Source organism: Camelus bactrianus, chromosome 4 (assembly GCF_048773025.1).
Source record: "Camelus bactrianus isolate YW-2024 breed Bactrian camel chromosome 4, ASM4877302v1, whole genome shotgun sequence".
NCBI lineage: Eukaryota > Metazoa > Chordata > Mammalia > Artiodactyla > Camelidae > Camelus > Camelus bactrianus.
In genome coordinates, this window is record NC_133542.1 from 72,020,573 (window position 1) to 72,034,589 (window position 14,017).

The 14,017-nt window shown below is 40.6% G+C and overlaps 1 long non-coding RNA gene across 1 annotated transcript; it reads right to left on the reverse strand.

The window, feature by feature from the left end:
• Positions 1 to 342: 342 nt before the first annotated feature.
• LOC123612895 (uncharacterized) lies at positions 343 to 10,491 on the reverse strand. The gene is made up of 2 exons (XR_012506571.1): positions 9,673 to 10,491; positions 343 to 4,887 (listed from the first exon to the last, which is right to left on the reverse strand). It is a non-coding gene; the product is annotated as an uncharacterized LOC123612895 (long non-coding RNA).
• Positions 10,492 to 14,017: the final 3,526 nt, after the last annotated feature.

The window sequence follows — 14,017 nt, forward strand, 5'->3', positions numbered from 1 at the left end:
CAAATATTTTCAACTTTGTTTATGTAAAAGACAGCTAAGAGAATGAAAAAATAAACTACATATTGAGAGAAAATATTTACAAATCTCATACCCAACAAAAACTCACACCCAGAATGTGTGAAGATCTCTCAAAACTCAACAATAAATAGACAGCTTTTCAAATGGGCAAAAGATTTGAACAGTCACATCACAAAAGAAGATATATGAATGGTAAATAAGAAGCTGGAAAGATGCTCAGTTTCATTTCCTAGTCACTAGGGAAATTCATATTAAAACCACATGGGATACCGTTACACACCTATTAAAGAGGCTACATTTAAAATAAATAAACATTACCAAATGTTGTCAATAATATGCTATGATCAAGTTGGGTTTATTCCAGAAAGCAAGGGTGATTTAACAATTATAAAATTTTTAAAAGTCAAGATAATTCACAATATTAACAAAATAAAGGGCCGAATCATATAATTATCTCAGTAGGTGCATAAAAAGCATTCAATAAAATTTAATATTCATTCAGAATAAAAATTCTTAACTAGAAATAGAAAATTTTCCTTAATCTAATAAAATATCTACCATAAAGTACAGCAAACATCATACTTAATTGCAAAATGCTGAAAGTTTTCCTCCAGAGGTTAGGAAGAAGATAAGGTTGTTCACTATCATAACTTCTATTCAATATTGTAGAAGAGATCCTATTCAGTGCAGTAAGACAAGACAAAAGTTTAAAGTATAACAACTGGAAAGAAAGGACAAACTGGTACTATTTACAGACAACATGACTGTATACACAGAAGATCAAAAGAATTAACAATTAAATGACTAAAATTAACAAGCAAATTTAGCAAAGTCCCTGGGTAAAATGTCAACATCAAAAAATCAATTGCCTTTCTATATACTAGCAATAAACAATAATAAAATGGAAAATAAACAATGACACCATTTACAATACCATCAGAAAACATCGAATACCTAGGGGAAAATGATGGACAATATCTCTACACATAAAACTGCAAATCATTACTGAGAAAAATTAAAGATGACCTAAATAAATATACTAAGAGCTTGCATCAGAAGACTAAATATTGGAAAGAATGTAATTCTCCTCCAGTTGATCTATAGATTTAATGTAATTCCAATCAAAATTTCAGCAAATATTTGTGGAAATTTACAAGTTGATTCTAAAATGTATAAGGAAATACAAAGGGCCAATAATAGCCAAGACAATACTGAAGAACAAAATTAAAAGACTTACTTACATTAAATACTAAGAATTATAAAGTTGAAGAGATTAAGATGGTGTGATATTTGTACAAAGATAGAAGAAAAAAAAAAAAAAAAAACCACCCACAGAACCACAGAACAGAATGGAGCGCAGAAAGCGACTCATATATATATATATGTCACTTGCTTTGTGACAAAGATGTCCCTACAGTGTAATGGGAGAAAGGCAACTCTTTTCAGTAAATGGTACTGAGTAAATTGGATATCCATATGGGAAAAAAATGAATCTTGATCCCTACCACACACCATGTGTAGAAATAAATTTCTGTGGGATCATAAACCTAAATGTAAGTGGTAAAACAATAAACCTTTATGAAAACATAAGAGAATTGGACATAGACCTTGGACTAAGAAAAGATTTCTTAAGTAAGACACAAAAAGTTCTAATCTTTTAAAAATAATTGATGAATTAGACTTCATCGGCATAGGAACTTTTGTTCACACACAAAAAAACCAAATTAGAGTAGAAGATATTTACAATACATATTTTCAATAAAGAACTCATGTCCAGAATATATAAGGAACTCTTACAGACTCTGTGAAAAAAAAAGCTTCATTCAGAAAATGGGCAAAAGACTTGTATAGGGACATCAAAAAAGGGGCTGTCCAAATGACCAGTGAATATCTTACCACCACATTGGGGGTTAAGATTCCAACATACAGATTTTGTGGGGGACACATTCAGCCCATAGCAAGTCCCAAACTGAAAATTACCAAAATATCCATCAGTAGTAGAATATATAGCTAAATTGTGGTATATTCACACAACAGAATACCAAAAAGTATTAAAAATGATTGAATTATTGTTACACAGGACAACATTATTCACTTCACAAACATAATGTTAAATAAAAAAGTCAAAAACAAAAAAATATACTCAATGATTCCACTTATAAAAGGTTCGAAAACAAGCAAAACTTACCTACAGTGATAAAAGTCAAATTCACGATTATCTTTTTGGAGTTAATGACCAAGAAGATGAGAGGGGAGGCTTCTGGGATGCTGTTAGTAGCCTGATTCTTGTCATGGATGGTGATTACATAGATGTGTTCACCTTGTAAAAATTCACCAAACTGAACGTTTAAGATTTGTGCCACTTACAGTGAGTATGTTATTATTCTTTAATGAAATATTTACCTTAAGCAAATAGTTTTAGCTGTTCCATATAGATATAATATTTTAAAACTTGGTATACTAAAAGTATAGATGAGAATAAAAATAGCCCATGTTCTCCCATCCATGTATAACCCACTCTTCACATTTTGGTGGACTATCCCCTACAGTGTATATACATTCCAAGAGTTTCACTCATACTAAAGGTGGAACTTCATAAGCTATAAATCAAATACAGGGACATGTATAATTACTCCTCTAATCGTCAAACAAATTGTCACAAATCTAATGAGTTAAAACAACACACGTTTATTTTCTCATAGTTTCTGTGGGTCAGAAGTCCGGGTAGAGGTTAGCTTCTTCCTCTGACTAAGGTCTCCCTTGGCTGCAAAGTGTCAGCTAGGCTGTGTTTTTAACTGGAGGCTTGACTGGGGATGAATCCGTATCCAAGTCCAATCAGGAGATGAAATCACTACTGTTGAAATTCGAATAATGAAACCAAAATGCTTTTAAATAAACATGCTTCAGCTCCTCAGAGAGATAAGGACAGGAATAAAAACAACAGAAACATAATATAAAGCAAACAGATATGAATGAAGAACAAATGGATATACAAATTATAGTCATTGACAAAGCAGCTCAAAAGATGGTATAAACTGTAAGCCAGACACCAAGAGAGAGCTGGGTAATAGAAAGACAGCACTGAAGAATTCATTTAGGAGGTAATGTAGAAAAAATGATGGAAAATATGTAAGAGAAGTTAAGAGAAATGAAAAATAACTTTAGAAGATTGAGTATACATATAACAGAAATTTCTAGAAGTATGATATTGAAGGAATGACAGGAGAGCAACATGCAAAGAGATAATAGCTGAGAATTTTCAAGCAGTGAAAAAAAGCACATATTCTCAAAATAAACCCAACAAATGCCATGCTAAATAAATAAAAATAAAAATTCCACCCAGATACATGCAGAATATCAAAGATGATGAGAAAATATTAAAAGCGACCTTGAAGGGGAAAAAGGTTACCCATAGAATGTAATTTAATACAACCATTAAGGAAAACAGTAGTGATTCCTCAAAAGAATAAAAACAGACTTAGCATATGATCCAGATATCGCACTCCTGGGCATATATGCAGAAGGCACTCTAATTCAAAATGATCCATGCACCCCAATGTTCATAGCAGCACTATTTACAACAGCCAAGACTTGGAAACAACCTAAATGTCCATCAACAGATGACTGGATAAAGAAGTTGTGGTATATTTATACAATAGAATACTACTCAGCCATTAGAAAAGAATAACATAATGCCATTTGCAGCAACATGGATGGACCCGGGGATTGACATTCTAAGTGAAATAAGTCAGAAAAAGAAAGAAAAATACCATACGATATCACTAATGTGTGGAATCTTAAAAAAAAAATGCAAATGAACTTATTTACAAAACAGAAACAAACTTACAGACATAGAAAACAAACCTATGGTTACCAGGGGGTAAAAAGGGATAAATTGGGAGTTCAGGATTTGTAGATACACACTACTATATATAAAATAGATAAGCAACAAATTTCTTTGTATAACACAGGAAACTACATTCAATATCTTGTAGTAACTTTTAATGAAAAAAAAATGAAAAGGAATATATGTATGTGCATGTATGACTGAAACATTATGCTGTATACCAGAAATTGACACAACACCGTAAACTGATTATACTTCAATTTTTTAAAATCTATTGAATTTAAAATAAAAGGTTACCCACAAAGAAATGATAAATAAGCCAAAATGAGAACTCTTGACCACAAAAGAGGCAAGGAAACAATGCAATAACACCTTCAGGCATTCCAAGTGCTGAGGAAAATTAATTACTAACTTAGAATAATATACCTAGCTAAACTATCACTAAACAAAATGAAAACATCATCAAACTTACAAAAGCTAAGAATTTTTCATCCCCCCAAACTCTTGATGAAAAACCTCCTAAGGGATGTTCTCTGCCAAGAGGAAATATAAACCGAAAAGGAGGGAATATCAAGAAGCAATAGTGAAAAAATAAGTTAGTAAATGATTTCGGTAAATCTAATTATTATATTAAGATAGAAGTTTGGCTGATCCGACTGAGATCCAAAATTCTACTGGCTCATGAAGACAGAAATTTATTTCTCCCTCTGTAGCAGTCTGGGCCTAAGTAGCTCATATAACAGCTTCAAGGTGTCAGGGCCTCAGGTTTCTTATGTTTTGTTGTTTTGTGATTCCGGCAGCATTGCTCTTGTCCCCAGAGTTCAAGATGGCTCTCCACTGCATCTACCTTCCCATTAGCAGAAACAGGGAAAGGGCAAAGTACACTGTTTCCTTTACAGAGTAGGATCTGTCAGCTGCACATATATCACTCCCACTCGCATCTTACCAGCCAAAGTCAAGGGAGGCTAGAAAACGTAGTCCTTAGCAAGATGGCCATCTGCCCAGATCAAAATCCTCTTACTCTGCAAATAGATAGAACAAATATTGAGGGACAACCAAGCAACTCCACCACAACCACTGACTATAAAAACTATATAATCCTAATTAAAATTTTACCTTAAAGAATATAATTAGTTCAAGAGGGAAATATGTCCAAGCAAAGAAGCCTACAAGAGGGAGATATTTTTGTGTGTGTGATAATGTGCACATTGCAAAATGACAAACACTCACTTAGTTTCTAGTGTCTGCAAAAGAGAGAAATTCTCATCTAAAACCAAGAGGTTCCATCTGGGACATAGCAAGTAAAGATTAAGACCTCCACAAAGATGGAGACGGTACAAGTGACAATGTTAAGGATTAGACTGATATGGTAAGATACATCAAACCAGATTCAGTTGATACGCTGTAAACCTGTACGGTACCCACCTGTTAAAAAAAACAAACAAGTGGAGATGAAATTCCAGATAAAAATAACAAGGAATTGATTTCAAGACTTACTAAAATGTTACGGTAATTAGGACAATGAGATGTTGGCCTAAGGACAAATAGATCAATGGAACAAAACAGAGAATCCAGAAATAGACCCGCATTCACACTGTCGATTGATTTCAGTGAAGATGCCAGAGTAACACAACACAGAAGACACTTTTTAAACAGTTGGTGCTGGAATTGCTGGAAATTATTCCACTTAGAAAAATAATCCAAATGAAAAGACAAGCCCCAGATTGGGAGAAAATATTCACAGCACAAATAACTGATAAATGAGTAATAGTACACCAGAAACTAATGTAACATTTTAAATCAACACTACTTCAGTTTTAAAAAATAGTAATATATAAAATGTCTGAAGAACAGCTAAAACTCAATAAGAAAATGGGAAATATTCCAATTAAAACGGGCAAAAGAATTGAACAGATACTTCCCAAAAGAAGATAGATGAATTTTTCATTGTAAATGATGTCATCTGTATGAAAAATACATGTATTTTTCATCCACATGAAAAAATACTCAACATTATTAGTCATATCAAGTGTTGGAGAAGATGTGGAGCAAATGGGAATCTCAGACAACACTGAGGGACCTAAAGTGGCACAACCACTTTGGAAAACTGGCAGTTTCTTATAAAGTTAAACAATACCTGCCATACAACTCAGCCAGTCCACTCTTAAGTATTATTTAACCAAGAGAAATGACAACATACGTCCACCCAAAGACTTGTATATGAATGTTCATGGCAGCCTCAACCTAGAAACAACCCAAGTGTCCTCCAGCAGGTGAATGGAGAGACAAATGGTGGTCCAGTCACACAATGGAAGACTACTTCACAATGAACAAAGTGACAACCTACTGATACATGTAACAAAGGGATGAATCTCAAAGGCATGTTGAGGGAAAGAAGCCAGATACAAAATAGCACATACTGGATGAGCCCAATTACATGAAATCTGGGGAAAGGCGAAACTAATCTAGGGGGAAGAAAGCAAAAATCAGTTGTTTGCTGTCTTTATTCTGGTGGTGATTGCATGGGTTTATTCACTCTTTAAAACTCACCAAAATTGCATGAGTATTACGTGTAGATCAGATATTGATAAAACTGATCATGAAAAAGAACAAAGTAACAAGGAAGAGGGAAGGAGGAATTCAGAGGATACCAAAAAATTGCTCAAGTGATTGTCTTCTCCTGGAGGCATACAGAGGGGCTGAATAACCTCAGATTCGTGCTATCTAATCTAGCAGCCACCAGCCAAGTGTGGCTACTGAGTACTTGAAATGTGGCTGGTCTGAATTGAGATGCACTGTTAAGTGTAAAATACTTAACATAACAGATTTCAAGATTTAGCACAGAAAATATAAACTATTTCATTAATAATGCTATATATATATTTTAAATTGAAGTATAGTCACTTTACAATGTTGTGTCAATTTCTGGTGTACAACAGAACATTTCAGTCATACATATACATACATATATTCAATTTCATACTTTTTCATTATAGGTTACTACAAGATATTAGATATGGTTCCCTGTGCTATACAGTATAAACTTGTTGTTTATCTATAATAATGTTATGTTGATTACATTTTGAAATACTCTTTTTGATATATTATTTTAAATAAAGAATATTGTTAAAAATTAACTTCACCTGTTTCTTTTTCTTTGTAATGTGGCTACTAGAAAATTTTAAATAACACATATGACTCATTATATTTCTGCTGGGACAGCCCTGCTTTGGACATTGTTGGGAAAATATCTATCTAGCTATCAATATTAAAAATTTAAACGGGAAGGAGGGCATAGCTCAGTAGTAGAGCATGTGTACACTGGTACCTCCATTAAAATAAATGAACCTAATTACCCCCAAAAAATAAAAATAATTTTTTAAAAATTTAAACAACAGAAATACAGCTGTAGTTTTGAAACTATCAGAGAAAAAAGGAGAATAAAAACTGTAAATTTAATAGATGACAGAACATGAGAAGTAATCATTTTTAAAGCTAGGGTAAACAGAAGAAGAAAATAAAGTGGTAGAAGTAAGTCTAAATATACCAACAGTCATTATAAATGTAAATTGATTTCATTTGTCTCTTTAAAGACAGAGAATGTCACACTGGATCAAAACAAAATACAATACCATGCTGGTTAGGAGAAACATTCTAAAGAAAAAGAAAAAGAGAAAGGCTGAAAATATAAGAATGGGAAAAGATATACCAGGCAAATACTAACCAAAAGAAAGCTGACGTAGTAACATTAATATCAGACAAAATACACCTCAGGCAAAGAAATATTAATAAAGACACTACAAGATGATTAAAGTAAGAATTCACCAAAAAGATCCATCAATAATAAGCTTTTTACATCTAACTATTAGCCTTGAAATAAGTAAAGCAAAAACCGGAAGAATTACTTGGAAGAACTGAGGAATTCACAAAAGGAATGGGTTCATGGTTGTCATGCACATATGAACATTTATAAAAATTGCCCTTGTGTTGGATCATAAATGAAAGCCTGTGCAAATTTTGAGGTGGATATGAAGCAGACCACATTCTCTACCCACAATACAGCAAAACTAGAAGTCAACAACAGCAAAGGCAGATTAAAAACAACAACAGGTGTATTTTTGAAAATTAAAAAACACAATCCTAAATATGTCATGAGTTCAAATAGAAAATTGTTGTAGGAACATTTCTTTCCTAGTCCTGATGTTTCCTCCTATCTGGAGGGAGGCAAATTAGCATAACAATTTCAGCCTTTCTCTGCCTTTTTAGGTCCTCTGCCCCAGGGCGGAAGAGTCTCTAAGCTGACTGGTCAATGTGGGGGAAATAAAACAGTCTTGCTTGATTCACCAACTTCCTTTCTCTTCTTGGCATTGAGCTGCCCACAGGCAGTGGTCATTCTCTGTTCCCCATCCACCACCCACAGCATCACAGTGACTAGGGGTTAAGGCTGCCAAACCCCCATTTTCTCTATTAGGAAAGCCATTTGGCTGGCACGTCTACCCTCATCCTCATCCTCCAACCTTATCATTATCATTAAAAAAAAAAAAAAAAAAAAAAGATAGTCGCCCCACCCCCACCACCAAGATACTTTGTCTTATCTCTCAGATCAGAATCCAGGAATCCAGGAGAGGAAAGGAAGTTATTTGCTGAGCCCCCTCAAAGACATCAACAGAAATAGAAATGGGAATTATGAAATATTCTGTACTGAGGATAAAAAGATAAACACACAACGAAATTTGTAGAATGGAACTAAAATGACATTTATAGTGAAATATACAGTCTTAAGTGCATTTACTCTAAAACAAGAATGACTTAAACCTACATGAGTAAAGTTTCCAACTAACTAAAGAAGCTTAAAAAAAAATGGTTGAAGAAAGTAAACAGTAAAGATAAGAGTATAAATGAAAAGGAAATCCACAATCACAAAAGTGATCAACAAAGCCAGAAGTTGGTTATTTGAAAAGACAATAAAATGGATAAACATCTGGCAAGACTAATCAAGAAAGAAGAAGAAGAAGAGGAGGAGGAAGAGGAGGAGGAAGAGGAGGAGGAAGAAGAAGAAGAAGAAGAAGAAGAAGAAGAAGAAGAAGAAGAAGAAGAAGAAGAAGAAGAAGAAGAAGAAGAAGAAGAAGAAGAAGAAGAAGAAGAAGAAGAAGAAGAAGAAGAAGAAGAAGAAGAAGGAGGAGGAGGAGGAGGAGGAGGGGGGGGGGGGAGGAGTGGGGAGGGGAGGGGGAGGGGAGGGGAGGGGAGGGGGAGGAGGGGGAGGGGAGGAAGGGAGGGAGGAAGAGGAGGGGGAGAAAGGCACAAATACCCAATATTAAGAATGAAAGGAGGCTGAAATTACAGATAGAGAAGTTTTAAGAATCCTAAGTGGATAGTATAAGCAACTTTATGCCACTATATATGAAAATGTATGAAATAGAGAATATCTTGAAAAATATAGATTAAAGTTTACTCAAGAAGAGGAAAAAACTAAATAAATCAATAACCATTAAAGAAAAGAAATCAGCATTTTAAAAATCACCCCTCTCCACCTCCCCAAAGAAACCACATATACAGTGGAGAAGAATGAGACTGAGCTGTTCCTCAGAGGCAGAAAGAAGCAGGCAAGAACAGCTAGGGACCTGGAAGACCTCACTGAGGTTGGCTCCATTCCTGCCCTTGTCACTGTTTGGTTTCACATGTGAGCTCATACTTTCCCCTTTTTTCCTAAGCAAATCCAGCTGTGTTTCTACCATTGGTGTAACCCGAATACAAGCAGAGGTGCCACGTGTCCCAGTAAATCCTGGAGCGGGGGCTTCTGCTCCTACCTGCCATTCTGCCCTAAGATGTCCAGAGGATCTTAGACCTCCATGCCAGCCAGCCAGTCCCATCCTCCCGTACCCTGGGGAAATGCTGATGAGGAAAATTTCCGTTCACGATGGCTCAGCTCCTGCCTGACTCATAGCAGGTCCTTGCTCAGAATCTGGTAGATCTCCTTCACTACCCCCGCCCTCCGCATCCTAATGCCAACACAGAACTTAGAGGAAATTTCCTCTAGCAGAAGGCAGAGAAGTGGAGAAGCTCTAAACATCAGAGTAATCCTCTAAAGGATTACTGAACTCAGGGTTTAAAGGGAGGGAAAGACTTACACTGCAGGAGTGATAACCAGGCTACTGCTGACCTAGAACTTTTCTTCCGGAGGAGTCTGGCATGCATGGTCCATCTTTGTAAGCTCCCAGCATAAAGGAAGCCCCAGGACAGAGAATGGACGAGACCTGAGGGCCCATTCAGAGTCCTTAGAATTGATGTCCCCAAGAGAGTATGTCCTCAGCAGAGTATGTCCCCAGCACCTCTGTGCACATCACCAGAGATGAACTGGATTTTCTAATGCCCTCATGTCATGGAAATCAAGCATGATGACAGCAGTGGCTAAGTCACAATCGGTAAACCAGTAGCCAGTTGAACGTATGCAGTAGATATATTTTCAGTTGATAACTATTTCATTGCGGCTTAATTAATGGATGTTCACAGAGCATTTGCGATGCTTGGGTGAATGGCCCTCTGAAAGAGACAAGTGCCCCTCTTCCGCTAGCAATGGTAGTTTAAGACATTCATATTGGTAAGCGTGATAGATCTCAGAAGGTTAAATTTACTGAACTTGTACATGAGAATTAGTGCCCTTGTGTGACCCCCACCTCTCTCCCCACCCATTCTTTCCTCTTTCCTCCTTCCACAACATCAGAGTTCTGATAGAACTGCTTTTGTCAAAATAAGGCTCTCATAGACTCAGAACATTGGACCCTTAGACTGAGAACCAGACCGTGGGACTGGGAGCTCCATGGTGACAGGCACGTGTCTGTCTCACTCATAGCTTCACCCCAGTCCCTAGCATAGGACTGCCTGCACCAACCAGGAGCCTAACAAATTTTGGTAGAACACATGAGTGCAGCGTGTGAGACTCTTCATCACAAAGTTAGGCCCTGGTCTCTCAATGTCAGGGTCACAGCCAATTAGTCCCCCAGCTTCTTGGACTGAAGGATCTAGAGAGGTGAGAGGCACTCACATTGTTCAGGTGCAGAGCTGAGAAGCTGTGACTTCATGGGCTTCTGTGAGTCTCTCTCTTCGCTATAGGAGGGGAGGGAGGGATGGACAGGATGAAGGGAGAAAGGGTGCAGGCTTCCAGGGACCCTAATGAGCTGGGACAGCAATGGAAGCCCTCACTCCCAAGGGCCCCAGAGCCCCTCCATGCCCCTGCTCTGCCCCAACTATACCCTCCCTAGGGCCAGGGAGCACAGGTCAGCTCTGGGACTTGGGGGGACCCAGAAGACAGGCTGTGACCTTGGTTGACATAGACTGCATTCTTCCCCCTCCCCTCCCTCCACTTCCTCCTCCCCTCTCCCCACCACCTCTCCAACCTTGGGAAATTCCAGCAGGAAATTTTGGCAGAGTGTCAAGGGAGTTCTCTCATGGGATGAGAATCTGGACCCTTTCACTGAATGGTTGTTCCTCACAATCCACCTTACATTTCTTTTCAAAAGCTCCATGGAACTCACAGATTAGGGGGTCATCACTTCACAGGGCAGGGTGAACAGGCCAAGATGATGGAGAGAGAGATTCAGTGGGTGGCCAGGCCCTGACCCTCTTTGGGCCACAGTTTCCCTGTCTGGAAAGTGAACTTTGCATTAGATGGGCTCTGAGACCGCTTTGAGATCCAATATCCTACGACTTGCTTTTTTTCTTTTTTTTTAAATTGAACTCACTCCTTAGCAATGTGGCCTTAGGTGAGTCACTGAAGCAAAGCCCCTGCTAGCTCATCTATGTCATGGGTACATTACCAGAGGTAACCTGTCAGCTAGAGTGGATTTTCACCCAATACACCTATTGCTGCTGGCTCATTGGGTCCACCATACAGGCAACTCAGGGCACTTTGTTATGAGTTCTGATCTTGGTTTCTGGTAAGTCTAGCTTTGAGATCCAGCCTCACCAATGACTAGCTGCATAACAAGTAGCTTAAACTCTCTGACCTTCAGTCTCCTCATCTGTGAAAAATGAACTTAACAGACACCTACTCCCCAGGATTGCCAGGAGACCATATCTGCGAGCTCGTAGAGAGTGTTAAGTACTCGGTCAATGCCAACTGTCACTTTGTGGTTGGCTGAGAGCCCCAGGGGTCAAGGTAACCACACTGGCCTGGAGCAAGTCACCAGCTCAGAGACTGAGTCAGAACTCTCTTTGAATGCAGACCAGTTCTCAAGGCCCGGGGAGCGACACCAGGGCAGCAGCGAGCGCAAAATGTTCTTGACACCTCCCGCCACCACCAACATCCCTGCCCCACGTGCCCTTGGACCATATTCTGAGAAGCCCAGGACCCCATGGACCAATGCTCCTGCAAGGGCCTGAGTAAGCTCTGGAGGGAACCTGTCTGACAGGACCCCTCCTTCCCTGGTCTGTCCTTCCCTTTCCAGTCTGTCCCTGCTGGGCTCACAGAGGCCAGCCTTCCCTGGGAGGCAGCAGCAGGTCCTGCCCACTGCTTTGCTGGTTCAGAGAAATGTCTGTTTCACCTAGGTGGCAGGAGGTGCCCTCCAGGGTTACAGCCCCCTGAGCCAAGTGGCCCAGCTCCCCCAGGGCCAATTAAAGGAGAACTACCGCCTTGACCTTGGTTGGTCCAAGTGTACATGAGCCTTACGGAAGTCATGCTTTGGACCTGTCAGTGTGTGTGCACCGAAGTACCGTGACACACCCAGCAGCCCCGTCCCAAATCACCCTGCCTTCTGAACCTTTGCTTAAGCTTCCTCAGTTGAGACTTGTGCCATGCACTGGGCACTAGAATGGCCCTAGTATAGCAGTAATGAAATGCCCCATGGAGTGAGTGCCGCCGTGTTCTGGGCCAAGAGCTACTGGTGTTGTCTCCTTAAATCTGGCCAGCTAAGTCCCAGGAAGTGGCTCTGTTATTTTATCCCCATTTGACAGCTGGGCAAACTGAGGTTCTGAGAGTAATTTGCTCAGGGACACACACAGCCAGGAAGTGGAAGAGCAGAATTTAAACCCAAACCAACTGGGCTCCAGATTTTAACCTCCTGAGTGGGCAGCCTCCACTCTGCCTGCCAGATCCTGTGTTCCCTGAGGGCTGGGACTGCTTCCGGTGCAGCCCAGGCTTCCTCCAGGGCCCGGGGCAAGGCCCAGAATCTGATTGATATCTAGCTGGCATTGAATGAATACAGTGTCTATTGACAGAATCAGTTCAGTGAGAAGCCCTTCAACCCTCAGCCACAACCAGACAAGGGGGACCCCAGGTGCTGGAGAGTTTTGACATCACACTCCACCCCCGATGCTGGACAGGACCCAAGTGTGTAAACTAGAATGTAGAGGTGGTAATAGGGAGCCGCAGATGGTCTGGGAGCAGGGGAGTGACGCAATGCCTAGGGGTGGGGAGGAGGAGCACTGCTTACACCACGCAATTGGGTGCCGGTGCCGCGGGAGGCAACAACCCAGTTCTTTTGAGAATTGGGCAGCCACCAGGGAAGGCGAGGACAGACACAAGTGGAGACATTTTCTTCCCAAGTCACAGCAAATAGTCAGCCCTCACTGCAGGGCCTGGCCCCAGCTATACCTCAGCATTCTTGGAGAGAGGGGAATGGTCAGCAGGGAGGCCCGGACATTAAGATTTGGGAAAACGGGGCCCTTCCACCTGCTTTCCGAGGCAGAGAAGGGAACTGCGAAGGCAAGGCGATGATCCAGAGAGCACGGGCTGAGGAGCACCGGCGGGGGTGCACAGGCTGGGGCGCTCGGGCTGCCGGGCAGGCGGTCGGGCACCTGCTGGGGCGCAGGACCCAGGGCGCACCGGGGAGCCCGTCCCCGCGCCCCCTCGGCCGGGCCGCCCGCGGCGGCCGGCGGCAGGAGGCGCCCCTCGGAGAAGCGGCGTGGGCTGCCGCCGTGTAACCTGATATTTCTCTGCGCGGCCCCCGGAGGAATTTTTCCATTACCCACGCCGCAGCCTTTTCTCTCTCCCCCGCCTGGCTCGCTCGCCCCCCGCAGCCCCTCCGGGCTGCCGCGCCGAGGCACTTTGTGCAAATGTAACCTTTCAGCAGGCCCCGCCTCCGCCAGGAAGCTGCGCGTCCCGTTGCCAGGAACGCGGCGCGGCGCGCTCGGAGCTGGAAGGCGGCCCGTTAATCA